The sequence below is a fragment of the Lontra canadensis genome, unplaced genomic scaffold, assembly GCF_010015895.1.
Source record: "Lontra canadensis isolate GAN:19392208 unplaced genomic scaffold, GSC_riverotter_1.0 scaffold6, whole genome shotgun sequence".
In the NCBI taxonomy this organism is placed as follows: domain Eukaryota; kingdom Metazoa; phylum Chordata; class Mammalia; order Carnivora; family Mustelidae; genus Lontra; species Lontra canadensis.
This window is the reverse complement of record NW_022631000.1, coordinates 26,359,405-26,372,874: the sequence shown is the minus strand read 5'-3', so window position 1 is coordinate 26,372,874 and position 13,470 is coordinate 26,359,405.

Below are 13,470 nucleotides of genomic sequence, written 5' to 3'. Positions count from 1 at the left end.
CTGTGTTGTTAATTTTAGCCATTCCAACAGGTGGGAGGTGATAGTTCATTGTAGTTTTGATTTGTATTTCCCTGATGATGAGTGATGTTGAACATCTTTTCATGTGTCTGCTACCCATCTGTATGTCTCTTTTTGAAACAATGTCTGCTCATGTCTTCTGCCCATTTTTAAACTAGATTATTTTTTCTTGGGTGTTGAGTTTTATAAGAACCCAAATGTCCATTGACCTATTATGGATAAAGAAGATGGGATAGTCACATCATACTCAGCCATAAAAAAAGAATGAAATCTTGTCATTTGCAATGATGTGAATTGAGCTAGAGAGTATTATGCTAAGCAAAGTAAGTCAGCCAGAGAAAGACAGGTACCCTATCATCTCACTCATATGTGGAATTTAAGAAACAAAACAAATGAACACGGTGGTGGGGTGGGGTGGGTGAAGAGGTAAGCCAGAAAACAATCTCTTAACTGTAGAGAACAAACTGAAGGTTACTGGAGGAGAGATGGGTGGGAAGAAGTGCCAGATGGATGATGGGTTTTAAGGAGAGCACTTGTAATGAGCATAGGATGTTGTATCTAAATGATGAATCACTAAATTCTAAACCTGAAATGAATATTACACTGTATATTAACTAACTGGAATTTAAAGAAAAACATGAAATTAGATTCTCACTTTGAAAGCTAGATTGCAAATTTAAACAAGTTGAAATCTATTATAGTACTGTTCTCAGGGTTTGACATCTTAAATAATGATCTAAAAATGAAACTCTAAATATACTAAGTGATATCGAAACTGTCCTATGTTCAAACTTTAGGGGGAAAAAGTAGAGAATAAAAATGTTGAACTAATGCAAAATCATGATTTAAAGCACATTTTGCAACAAGTGTGCTAATGCATATATAAAATTATAGTTTGATATTTGAAAGAAATGGAAGAACGTGTGCATAGATGATAGCCAAATTATCCTTTTGGACCTATTAATGTGAAAATATATTCAATCTGTCTGGAGAATAATATTGCTATTTTTCTCAGATGTATTCAATTTCATAGTGTTATTTTTTTTTTCTAAAAATACATGATACTGCCAAGCTCACTAATAGACCCAGTGCCCAGTGATATTTTGGCACAAAAGGTAATTTGTTCCACTTCTAGATCACTATATCACCTTATATTAACTTAATACTGATAATTAATAGTTGAATCCAAAAATGATACATAGCGTATGTTTATACTTTTAAATTATTAAATTTACCATGCCAGTAGTATATTTTTAGGATGCATTAAAAATAAGATCTTGAAAATTTTAAATAAAATAAGTTATGGCTATAAAAATATAATTTTTAAAATTTACATTTGAATGATAAGCAATTTGGGGGATAATTATAGTTCACATACTACATTCAGTGCATTTTGATATATGTATAATTGCTCTTAGTAATATCCCTCAGTTGGATTTTTTTGTAACAACAATAACAATTTATTGCAAAATTAATTCTTTGGCACAATTTAACATTTAGTGATCTGAAGTCAGAGCGAATTGATTTTTACAGCAGGCCACTTGTGCTCTGGTTTTCTACATTCAAGTACTAATTGTTTATTATAGGTCACTTCAGAATTTAGTATAAAAATAAATTAAATTGTTGCAAGGTGCATTTAGTAGAAATAGTTTGATATTTTCAGTTCATGGGGTTTTATTTAAATAAAAAATGGTAAAGTAATGCAATCATCTTTGGTTATAAAAGTGATGGATGAATTGAAAACATTTTTGAATCAGGTCAATGGTACTGATGATTAGTACATTGTTAATCAAGTTCTTCAGATTGCTATCAAATGCTTTAGCTCTTTTGCTCAGGCTGGTGAGAGGATCATGAATATTAAAGGGATTCAAATGGATGTGCTCTCATGTAATATGGAGCACTACAAATGAAACGACTAAATGAGGGCAGACTGTAACTCTATGTACTGATATATCTCTTAAATAAAGAAGAATGTCTAATCAGTTTCTTTGCTCACATGTAGCAACCATATAGATTTTTTTTGCTTTTTTATAATATATATCTTAATCATGTTGACAAACCAGTGGACATAATGCATGAAAAATATTTCTTAAAGAAAAGTTTTATGTAATAGTTAATTAGGTATCATTGGTAACTAGAATTTAAAAGAAGATTCAAATAAGAAATTAAGATAAAATGTATTTATTTTAAATTGTATGTGTTAGAGGCAAAAACTGAAAACTGCTAAGAAATGTCTTCTTAAAGGGAGATATACTAATGTTCTACTTTATCTTTTTATTTAGCAATAATCTCCTTTTTAAATCTATGCTATTAGAAACATGATACAACATAGTAGAAAGTTGTTGATTTTAGTCATTGCTAAAAGTGAAATTTTATTTTTTGAACCAAAATGGAAAAAAAAGATTTTACAGAACTCCTTAAATGTTTAGAGTTTATGTCACTCATAGAGCATGTTTTTTTTAGTATGAATAAGTATGTAAGGAATTATAAAATACGTCATTAAAACATTGCATATTTATGTATAAAATAGAAATAAAATATAAATGACTAAATTTTAGCAATCTCTAATGAATGGTATGATATATTTTTGGCATTTAAATTAATATTGCTTATTGTTGAAATTGAATTTGAGCAAATATATATTCATCTAATAGAAATATCCTGTTTAGAAAGAGTAACACATTACTTTTGTAGCCTATAAATCCAGCACAGATTAATAAATTGTGTTAGTTGATTTTCTATTTAGAAAGAGGAAATTTAGATTTATGATTGAATGAAATCTTAGGAGAATATAATTCTAAGGGAAAATGTGTTTTGGTGTGCAAGATATCTGACAATGATGAATTTCTCAGAAAGATCCAAGTTTTATGAAATTATCTGATGACTCTAGTTTGAGGATGAGAGAGGATACAGGGTATCTGGGATTTGTGGTTGCAAATGGGTGAGATAAAATACTGAAGAATAGGGCAATTTTTGTAAGGCACAGATTTTGAATTTTTCTAGATCCAGCCTTATGAATGAAGACCAACGGTTAATATATTATACCCATATCCTTATCCTCATAGTCAGAAAAAAACTACTGGGTGTACTATTTTGAGAAGGTCTGTACCTCAAGTTTTCATTATACCCATATAAAGTAGGAAAATGGTTGATTATCTCTTAAAATTTCATAGAATTCATAGGATCATAGAATGGCAGAATTTTTAAGCTACAACAAAATTTGGGAAGCCACTTTGTCCAAATAAGTCATTTCTTAAAAATGAGAACAGATAAGACTCTGGTAAGGTAAGCATGCTCAAGTTAATTAATGATAGGGTCAAGTAAGTTATTCCATCAAGGTAATGGTTCTGTGATTAAAAAACACTAAGTGTGTAAACCTGGCGATTCACAGACTTGTACCCCTGGGGAAAAAAATATATTATATATTTATAAAAAATAAAATTAAAAATAAAGTACTCATCTAAAAAGAAAAAACCACTTCACTAAGGCGGTGACATTTAATTCAAAGCTTGAGGATATAACAGAAAATTGGCAGATTAAGAATGAGCAAAAAGAATGTTCCAGTGCATAGGAGTGATGTGTTGAAGGATCTGATATGACCTGCATTTTTGAGAAATTAAAAGAAATTCAGTATACATTGAGCAAGTTGTGGAAATTGGTGAGAAATGAAGATGGAGAAATTGGCAAGGCCAATTCATGGAGATCATGAAAAAGAACTGGAATTTTATTCCAAATGCAATGGAAAACTATTGAAAAGTTTTGAACCAGGATTCTAAAATGCTGTGATTCTTTATTTCAAAGTTTAAATAGTGTTTACTTACAGTTTACTTACTGTTATGGAAAAAATTAATTGGAAGGTGATAAGAATGCAGAAATTGAAATTAGTTGGCAAGCCTTTTCAGTCTTCCAAATAAATTCTTATGGTTTGGATTAAGGTGGTGCCAGGGAAAATGAATGGAACTGAAATATACATTAAAAGTTGAGGCAACATGTCTTGGCAGCTGGTTGTGATGGATTGGGAAAGGTGCTGAGGAGAAGAGAAAAAGCATTTACTCCCAGATTTCTGGCATTCAAACAAAACAACCTGGAGTAGGGGTGCCTGGGTGGCTCAGTGGGTTAAAGCCTCTGCCTTTGCCTCAGGTCATGATCCCAGGGTCCTGGGATCGAGCCCCACATCGGGCTCTCTGCTAGGCGGGGAGCCTGCTTCCCTTCCTCTCTTTCTACCTCTCTCTCTGCCTACTTGTGATCTCTCTCTCTCTCTGTCAAATAAATAAACAAAATCTTTAAAAAAAAAAAAACAACAACAACCTGGAGTAAATAGACATTTAATTTACTGAGAAATCAAAGATATGAAGTGGAAGAAATTTGGGTAGAAAACCAGGGATTAGTTTTAAATATATAGTCTTAGAAATATAAGTTATTGAATAGAGAAGCTCTGTAGGCAGTTGGAAAGAAGAGCTACAAATTTGAGATCTTTTCAGATTTGGGGAAAAGTTTTCCTAGAAAGTGAATACAGAAGGAGAAGAGAAGATGGCTCAGAGTAGAATGCTGAAAATCTTTAAAATGTGGATGTTGGATAGAGAAAAATGAGCCCTTAAATGAAACGAAGGAGTACTCAGGAAGAAAATCGGTGTTCTAGAAGAAATTTAGTGTTTCAGAAGCCAAGAAAGGGAAGTAGGATTCAAGAGTAAGTTCAGATTTGTTGAATGCTATTAGAACTTGTGGTGAGTTGAATCGTGTTCTCCAAAGAGATGTGTTCAAGTCTGAACCTTCCTGTAAAAGTGACCTTATTTAGTTATAGAGTCTATATACATACAATCAAGTTAAGGTAAGGTTATCCAGGATTAAGTACAATGATTGGAATCCTTATAAAAAGAGGAGATTGCAGACACAAAGAGAGGGAAGTAATGTGAAATCAGAGGCAGAGATTGAAGTGATGCATGTATAAGCCAAGGAATGCCAAAACTTGCCGGGCCACCAGTAGCCAGGAGAGAGATAAGGGGTGGTTTCTCCCTCAGAGCCCCCAAAAGCAACAAATCTTGTGCCAAATCTTGAATTTGGACTCTTTGGACCCCTGAACTGTGAAAAGATAAATTTGTCATTTCTAGCTACCCAGTTTGTAGTAATTTGTTATGGAAGATTTCTGTGTATTGATTTTGTATCCTGTGACTTTACTGATTTCACTTATCAGTTCTAATAGTTTTTTTGGTGGAGTCTTTTGGGTTTTCTGTCTTTCTGTACACATCTCTCTCTCTCTCTAGATATATATAGATAGAGATACAGTGTCATGTTATCTTCAAGTAGTGAAAGTTTTACTTCTTTACTGTTTTGGGTGTCTTTTATTTCTTTTTCTTGTCAAATTACCATAGCCAGGACTCACAATACTAATTTGAATAAAAGTGTTGAGAGTGAACATCCTTGTCTTGTTCTTGATCTTAGGGAAAAAGTTTTTTTTTTTCCCCATTGAGTATGATATTAGCTAGGGGTTTTTCATATAAGGATTTTATTATGTTCAGATATGTTCCCTCTAAACCTACTTTGTTGAGGGTTGTTATCATGGACGGATGTTGTACTTTGTCCAATTCTTTTTCTATATCTCTTGAAATGATCATATTTTTTTTTCTTATTGATATAATGTATCACATTGATTGGAATATTGAAACACGCTTGAATCCCAGGAATAAATCCCACTTGATAGTGGTAAATGATTTTTTTTAATGTATTGTTGGATTTGGTTTGCTAGTATTTTGTTGAGGAATTTTGCATCTACGATCATAAGAGATATAGGCTTGTAGTTCTTTTTTGGTGGTGTCTTTATCTGGTTTTAGTATCAGGATTATGTTGGCTTCATGGACTGAATTTGGAAGTTTTCCTTCCTCTTCTAATTTCTGGAATAGTTTGAGAAGAATAGATATTAACTCTTTAAGTGCATGTAAAATTTTTCTGTGAAGCCACCTGGTCCTGGATTTTTTGCTTGTTGGGAGTTTTTTTGATTACCAGTTCAATTTTATTACTGGTAATCCATTTATTCAACTCTTATTTCTTCCTGCTTCAGTTTTTTTTTTTTAAAGATTTTATTTATTTATTTGACAGACACAGATTACAAGTAGGCAGAGAGACAGGCAGAGAGAGAGGGAGAAGCAGGCTCCCCGCTGAGCAGAGAGCCCGACGCGGGGCTCGATCCCAGGACCCTGGGATCATGACCTGAGCTGAAGGCAGAGGCCTTAACCCACTGAGCCACCCAGGCGCCCCCCTGCTTCAGTTTTGATAGGTTATATGTTTCTAGGAATTTATTCAATTCTTCTAGGTTGTCTAGTTTGTTGGCATATAATTTTTCAAAATATTCTCATAATCCTTTATATTTCAGTAGTGTCAGTTGTTCAATTGTTATTTCTCTTCATTACTGATTTTGAGTTTTTTTTTTTGTTTGTTTTTTTTAGTTTCTATATCATTTATTCCTGCTCTAATCTTTACTATTTTATTCCTTCTGCTAGGTTTGGGTTTTATTTGTTCTTTTTCTAGGCTCTTATAAGTTTAGGTTGTTTGAAATTTTTCTTGCCTTTTTTTTTTTTTTTTTAAGAGAGAAGTGAAAGTGAGTGTGGTGGAGGGGTAAAGAGACAGAGAGAGAGAGAATCTTAAGCAGGCTCCATGCCCAGCAAGGAGCCTTACCTCGGGTTCTAGCTCATAACCCTAATATCATGATCTGAGCCAAAATCAAGAATTGGATGCTTAATTGACTGAGCCACTCAGGTGCCCCCAAATTTTTCTTGCTTCTTGAGGTAGGCCTGTAGTGCCTGTAGTTGTATGAACTTTCCTATTACAACCACTTTTGCTGCATCCCAAAGATTTTGGACTGTTGTGTTTTCATTTTAATCTGTCTCCATGTAATTTTTTATTCCTTATTTGATCTCTTGGTTGACCAATTCATTGTTTAGTAGCATGTTATTTAACCTCCATGTATTTGTGCTCTTTCCAGATTTTTTCTTGTGGTTGATTTCTAGTTTCATAGCGTTGTGGTCAGAAAAGATGCACATATGACTTTTGTCTTTCTTAATTTGTTTAGAATTGTTAAAGAATGGGTATTCTGCTATTTAGGATAGAATGTTCTGAATATATCTATTAAATCCATCTGGTCCAGTGTGTCATTCAAAGCCACCATTTCCTTGTTTATTTTCACTTTAGATGATCTGTCCATTGATGTAAGTAGGGCTGTTAAAGTCCCCTAGTATTGTTGGATTACTATAAATTAGCTCTTTGATGCTTGTTATTGTTTTATGTATTGGGTGCTGCTCTGTTGGTGAATAAGTATTTGTTATATTTTCTTGTTGGGTTGCCTTTTTATTATATAGTGTCCTTCTTTGTCTTTTGTTACATTCTTTGTTTTAAAGTCCATTTTGTCTAAATACTATTTTTTGATAAATATTTCTCCATCCCTTCACTTTAAATCTGCATATGGCTTTATGTCTGAAATAAGCCTCTTATAGGCAGCATGTTTTTGGATATCTGTTTCCTTCTCCAGATTAGAGAAGTTTTCTGCAATTATTTCTTAAAATAAATTTTATTCCTCCTTTTATGTCTTCTTCTTGGACCTATAATGTTAATGTTATTATGCTAGATGGAGTCACTGAGTTTCCTAAGTCTATTGTCATTTCACATATTTTTTCACTCATCTGCTCAGCCTTATTACTTTCCATTACTCTGTTGTCCAGATTGTTAATTTGTTCCTCTGTTTCTTCTAGCCTACTATTTATTCCATCAAGTGTATTTAAACTTTCAAGTACTCTGTTCTTCATCTCTGATTGGTTCCTTTCTATCTCTTTGTCAAGGGTCTCACTGATGTCCTCCACCCTTTTCTCAAATCCAGTGAGTATCTTTATGATTATTTCTTTAAATTCTCTATCAGACATATTAATTGTATCTGTTTTGCTTAGGTTTTTTGCTGTGGCTTTTGTCCTGTTCTTTCACCTGGGACATAGTCCTCTGTCTCCTCATTTCATCTAACTCTCTGTGTCTATTTTTTTGTGTTAGGAAAGTCAGCTATGTCTCCTTCTTTTGAAAGTAGTGTTGACTTTTAATAAGGTGGCACTGGCCCTCCTCCACAGGAGACAAACAATTGTTGCAGAGACAGGCTGGTGAGGCTTTTCTGCAAACTACATGTGGCCATGGGGTGCCATTTTAACAGAGTGTGCACAGCCTCCTGGTAGGTGACCAGTTGCCACCCCTTGGACCAAAGTCCTGCAAAATATGTGGGTTGGGAGATGAAATGTTGTTGAAGTTTATGCTGGTCTTCTAGGGGAAGTAACCCACAAGGTAGGGATCGAGGCAAGCATGACTGGAAAGGGTGGATTCAATGAAGTGTGTGTGTGGCAAAGGGGCTGGTGTAAGAAAGGTAAATGAATGTTGGTACTGTGCTGGTTCCTGAAGGTGGCTGTGAGTTTATGCTGTGGGGCAGGGGGCGGAAATGGCATCTGCCAGCTTCTTTGTTCCTGGAGGGGGTCTTCCTATAATGCCTGCCTTTCCAGGACACAGTCTGAGATGAGTAAAGAACTCCCTCCCATAAGCCTCAAGTATTTTTCAAACTGCAGTTTCTAAGTTGGATCTTCACAGGATGTTTGCAGTAGTCTGTTTAAGGGCAGGGACTCAGCTTCCTAATTCATTCAGGATTCTCACAGAGCTGAGTCAGGTGATTTTTAAAATTCCAGGCTTTAAGTCCCTCAGGTTTTAAGAAAAGAATTAAGATATTTAGCCCCTCTTGCTTTCAAAGCCAAATGTTGTATGGACTTGTCTTCCCTGTGTGGGCTGGTTCTTGAGCCAAAGAGTCTGGTTCTTGCCTTTCTCTGGGCCCCCAGTTCCTTTCTGGCCACAGAAAGCAAGGGTCTTTTTATCTTCCCACTCTTCCTACAACTCTATGAAGTGGCCTCTTCTCTACCTTTAGTTAATAGAGTTTTTCTGCTAGTCTTTGGGTAGTGTTCTAGGTTACTTATGCTGATGTATTAGCTACCTGTATTGGTGTGACAAGGTAAGTTTAGTGTCCTCCTACTCTGTTATTTTCCTAGACTTCTTCCAGAAAACCCTTTGGTTTTTTTAAGGTTCAAAAAGAGGTGGGAAAAGAGCTAGAGAATGGCCATAGAGGTTTTGTTACTATTATTGTTTAATGAGGTCTAGTAATGGATGCTAATGGCAAGGACACAAAGTTATAGTAGAGGAGTAGAAATTGAAAATCTCCAGGAGGGGCTGACTGACAAAAGGAGGTTTCTGCAAAAACATCAGGGGCAATGGTTCCGGTTATAGGCACTCTCAATTTTAATTAGATAGCAGGAGAGAAATGGTGAAAATTCAACTGGATTTGTATGCTGAAGAGATGAAAACTATTTTGTTAATAGCTTTTATTTTCTTGGTTAAGAATGTTGCAAGATCACCTGTTGAGTATTAGAGGATGAAGAAAAGCTGAACATTCCAGGAAAAAAAAAAAAGAAGGTGCAAAATTGTAGGTATGAAGAAGAGAAAAGCAAATTTGTAAGATTGCCTGAGTAGTATGTAGTATTGATTTGAGGATAGTGGTCACAAATTGATAGTGAAATCAACCTGTCCAGCTGGAGATTAAAACCCAAGATTTGAAGAGATTTTTGAGAATCTGATATCTAAAACAAAAACTCCCTTAATTTTATTCTGACTTGTATTTTGCTTCCCATTTATTGATGATTATCTTGAAGCATCCTGATTCTCTAAAACAATACAAGTGAAAGATTCTATAATCATCAGGGTAAAAAGGAAGATAATATTTTTGTTGCAGCTCTTCTAATGCTGTTCATTGAGCTCCCAATGATCCAGCTGGTACCTACTAAAATAAGGCTAATACAGTAATGCCCAATAGTCAAAACTTAAGAAAAAATAACTGAGAGACTAATGAATATTAAACATAAAGCTATAACCATAATCCAGAGTAATTTAGCTTTTAGACTATTCTTTTTATTAGTTTTATATGTAGTTCAGTGGTGTTTGAAAAGGGATGGTAAAAACCTAAAAGCTCTGAAATAACTAAAAATATTTGGGAAGTTAATATCTTGGAAGTCTTTCAAAAAGATGCGATTGAAAGTAACTACCCTTGATTGAAAAGTATACTGCTTCCACAATGTAGTGTAGCCCAATAATAATTTATTTTGAAAGCTGTAATTCACTTTTGACATTATCATTTGAGGCCTTGGATGCTGTCAACTGTAATGATCGGCTCTAAGCTACAATGGAAAATTTCCTGAGAACATTAGTTCTTAATAACAGCAGTCAGAAGAGTACAAAGTAAAATGTGTGGAATCACATAGTTTCAGTCCAAAGCACCCGATGACATAAATCAGAATAGCAATCTATCATTAAAAACATTGTAATCCTTGAGCTACAAATGAATAAGGGAGGAGAAATAATTTAAAATAAAATAGCTGTGAGATTTCACTGTTTTAAATAGCTTAACATGTAATGTGCCTTAGCTAAACACTGTGGAGAAAAAAAAAAAGGCAGATGTCTTGAGCCTTTAGATAGCACTTAATAAAATTTTTAGAATTTTTAAACTGAGTCAGGTATATAAGTTTGGAATTTAGAATAGGAGTTCATTTAACCTAGCAGTTAAAAAAAATAGATATCTAGAGGATGTTGTCACCTGTTCTTTAACTCAAAATATGATCCTCAAACAGTACGAAAGATTATGTGGGAATAAAGAGATTTAGACTTCATTTTCCTATTCGCAACATGATTATTTCAGTATAGGATTTTTGCTGTGGAAGGCCTTCAGGATTGCCTATGTATTACTGCAGGTGATAGGGAACAGGAACTGAATACTTAATAGGAGATAAAGACCTACTTGCATCCCATTTCTACTGAGAGCTGGTTGAATTTGGAATATATAGAATTAACATGTGCTACTTTGCCAGAAGGACTTCTGTTGAAGAAGTTTTTAGAGCAATTCTGCAAAACAAAGGGGCTCATTACTTTTGCCTAATTAAAATGAGGAAGCAAACAGTAGAAACAAAAATAGGGTGGTATCACATGACAGTCCCTTCTTAGGTCCTTTAGTTTTTTCCTAGGTCTCTGGAGAGTAACTCTCCACTATGGAGGCCAAGTTCTATGAGTTTCCATTCATCCAAGCTGTACCTGGAATAGAATGTGACTAGCATTTACTGGGCTATGCATTGGACCAGAATCCCCCCCAGATTTTAGATAAAAGGGGGGAAAAAGTAACTTTTATGGTCAGAATTGAATGTTCTATATAAGGATTAAAGAAACAGGAACGTTAAAGGAAAGATTTGTGAACTGATAGGAAAAATTGAAATGAATATTGCTAATGCCATCTTTTTCTTGCAGAACCAAGAGCCTAAGACTTAGCGGGGTCAGAAATGAAGATGGAGTAGCAGTAGAAGGCAGGGAGGAAGAGGAGAAAGTGCAGTTGAAAATGTTGGGGGAGGAAAGCAGGGTAGAGAAAGGGAAAGAAATCTGAGGAGGGAATGCCATAGAGAGCACTGAACAATGCTTGTCATCAACCTCTGTTTAAGACCTCTTGTTTAACCAGACTTTAATCACAAGTAAATAACTACCTCACAAGCAGGAAAGAAGAATTTTTAAAATCAGATATTGTATTACTTAAAAATTCTTCATTCTGATAAGATAAATGCCCAATATACACAATACATACCTCATTTTCATTAGCCAGGAATATAAGGTCTTTTTTGTCTTATTAAAAACAATGCAGGGACGCCTGGGTGGCTCAGTTGGTTGGACAACTGCCTTCAGCTCAGGTCATGATCCTGGAGTCCCGGGATCGAGTCCCGCATCGGGACTCCACGGGGAGTCTGCTTCTCTCTCTGACCTTCTCCTAGCTCATGCTCTCTCTCACTGTCTCTCTCTCAAATAAATAAATAAAATCTTAAAAAAAATGCATATTTGCCTCTCATTATATCAATTTAGTACCTCTACAAAGAGAGTCTCAGTTGATTAATGACCTTAACCATCAATTTGGGGTGAAAATCTGCTTTGATAATTTAAAACACTTTCTAATGAATCTTTGCACATCTTTAATATTGGAAGGGTGCTTGGCCTTGATTATGAAATGTACATAGACCACAGAGGAGCCAACAGAGGGAGCCCTGCATGATCATTTCATTGCAAGAGATTAGGACCCAAATTTGATTGCAGCACATTATTCTCATTTTCTAATGCTTCCTGATTATCTTCTTTTAGTAGTTTAGGCAGCTTTGATTTAATAGCTTTAGCATGTAAAAGAAATGTCATTTATTGTTTAATTTAAAGAATGTCTCCCTCCCCCCTGACCTGCCTATTCTCCTTAGATGAAGTTTCTTTTACTTGGTATAATCATCTAAAGTTTTTCATTATAGAAAAGTCCATAAAGCTTCAGTGAAATATTATACCTGGATAATCTGTGCTACAGGTATATAAATTATTTATAAAGTAAATTAGGTCTTATGTGGGTCTATCTTCACATTGTAGTGTGTCTTCTTCTAGCTTTACCCCTTTGGTACTAGAAACTGTAGTGTAAAATGGCACATTTTCTAGGAGCATTTATGTTACTCCACAGAAATACACATATTAATTATATTAACTAAGATGTGTTATGTAAACAGTATAAAACAAGTTTGCATTTGAATAATAATATTTGAGACTTCAAAGAAATTTTGAGGTTAGGGCAGACATTGACTCTTTTCTCTGTTTTGGGGCATTCTTGTCAAAAAAGGTAAGACAAGCACTGCTATAGGTCTTAATAATTGTAATTTATAAGTCCCTTCTAGATGACTGCATTATGCTCTGATACTCTGTAAGAGTTGTCATTCAGGAACAAGCATTTCTCGATTGAAAAAAGTTTGCATTTGATTACTCAGATGTGTAAATTTGGAAAACAAAAATCTTCTTGCTAACATGAATAACAGAGACAGGTAATAGATTATTATCATGTTGAGCTAAGAGCACTATTCACATTGATTACTCTGAATTCAGTTCCTCAGTATCTGTCTTCTCTATTCTTTTATTAACAGTTGATGTAGGCAGACAGTATTGGGAGATAGGAAACATATGGTTAAGAAGCATTGACATTTTTAATCCTCGTAATACACACAATTTTCTAGCATCTTTTTATTTCACTATACACAGATATAATAACATAAACAACAAAAATTTATTAGAATTTCTAATGAAATACTGATGTATGAAAACATGGTAAATTTAGACTTTTGCAAAGGCAGTAGGCATTCTTGCTTTTCTTTTTTTTTGTAATGTTTAATATTATATTCTAAGTACATTAATAAAGAACAGGAAACAGCAACCCTTTAAAATTTATCAAATGCTTGCAAATACTAAAAACATTTTTTTTTCACATTCCATTCACTTTCCTAAATTCTTAGGTAAAGATAAAAGTAGTTCTTTTGTTATTTAAATATATTTAAAACACGTCTG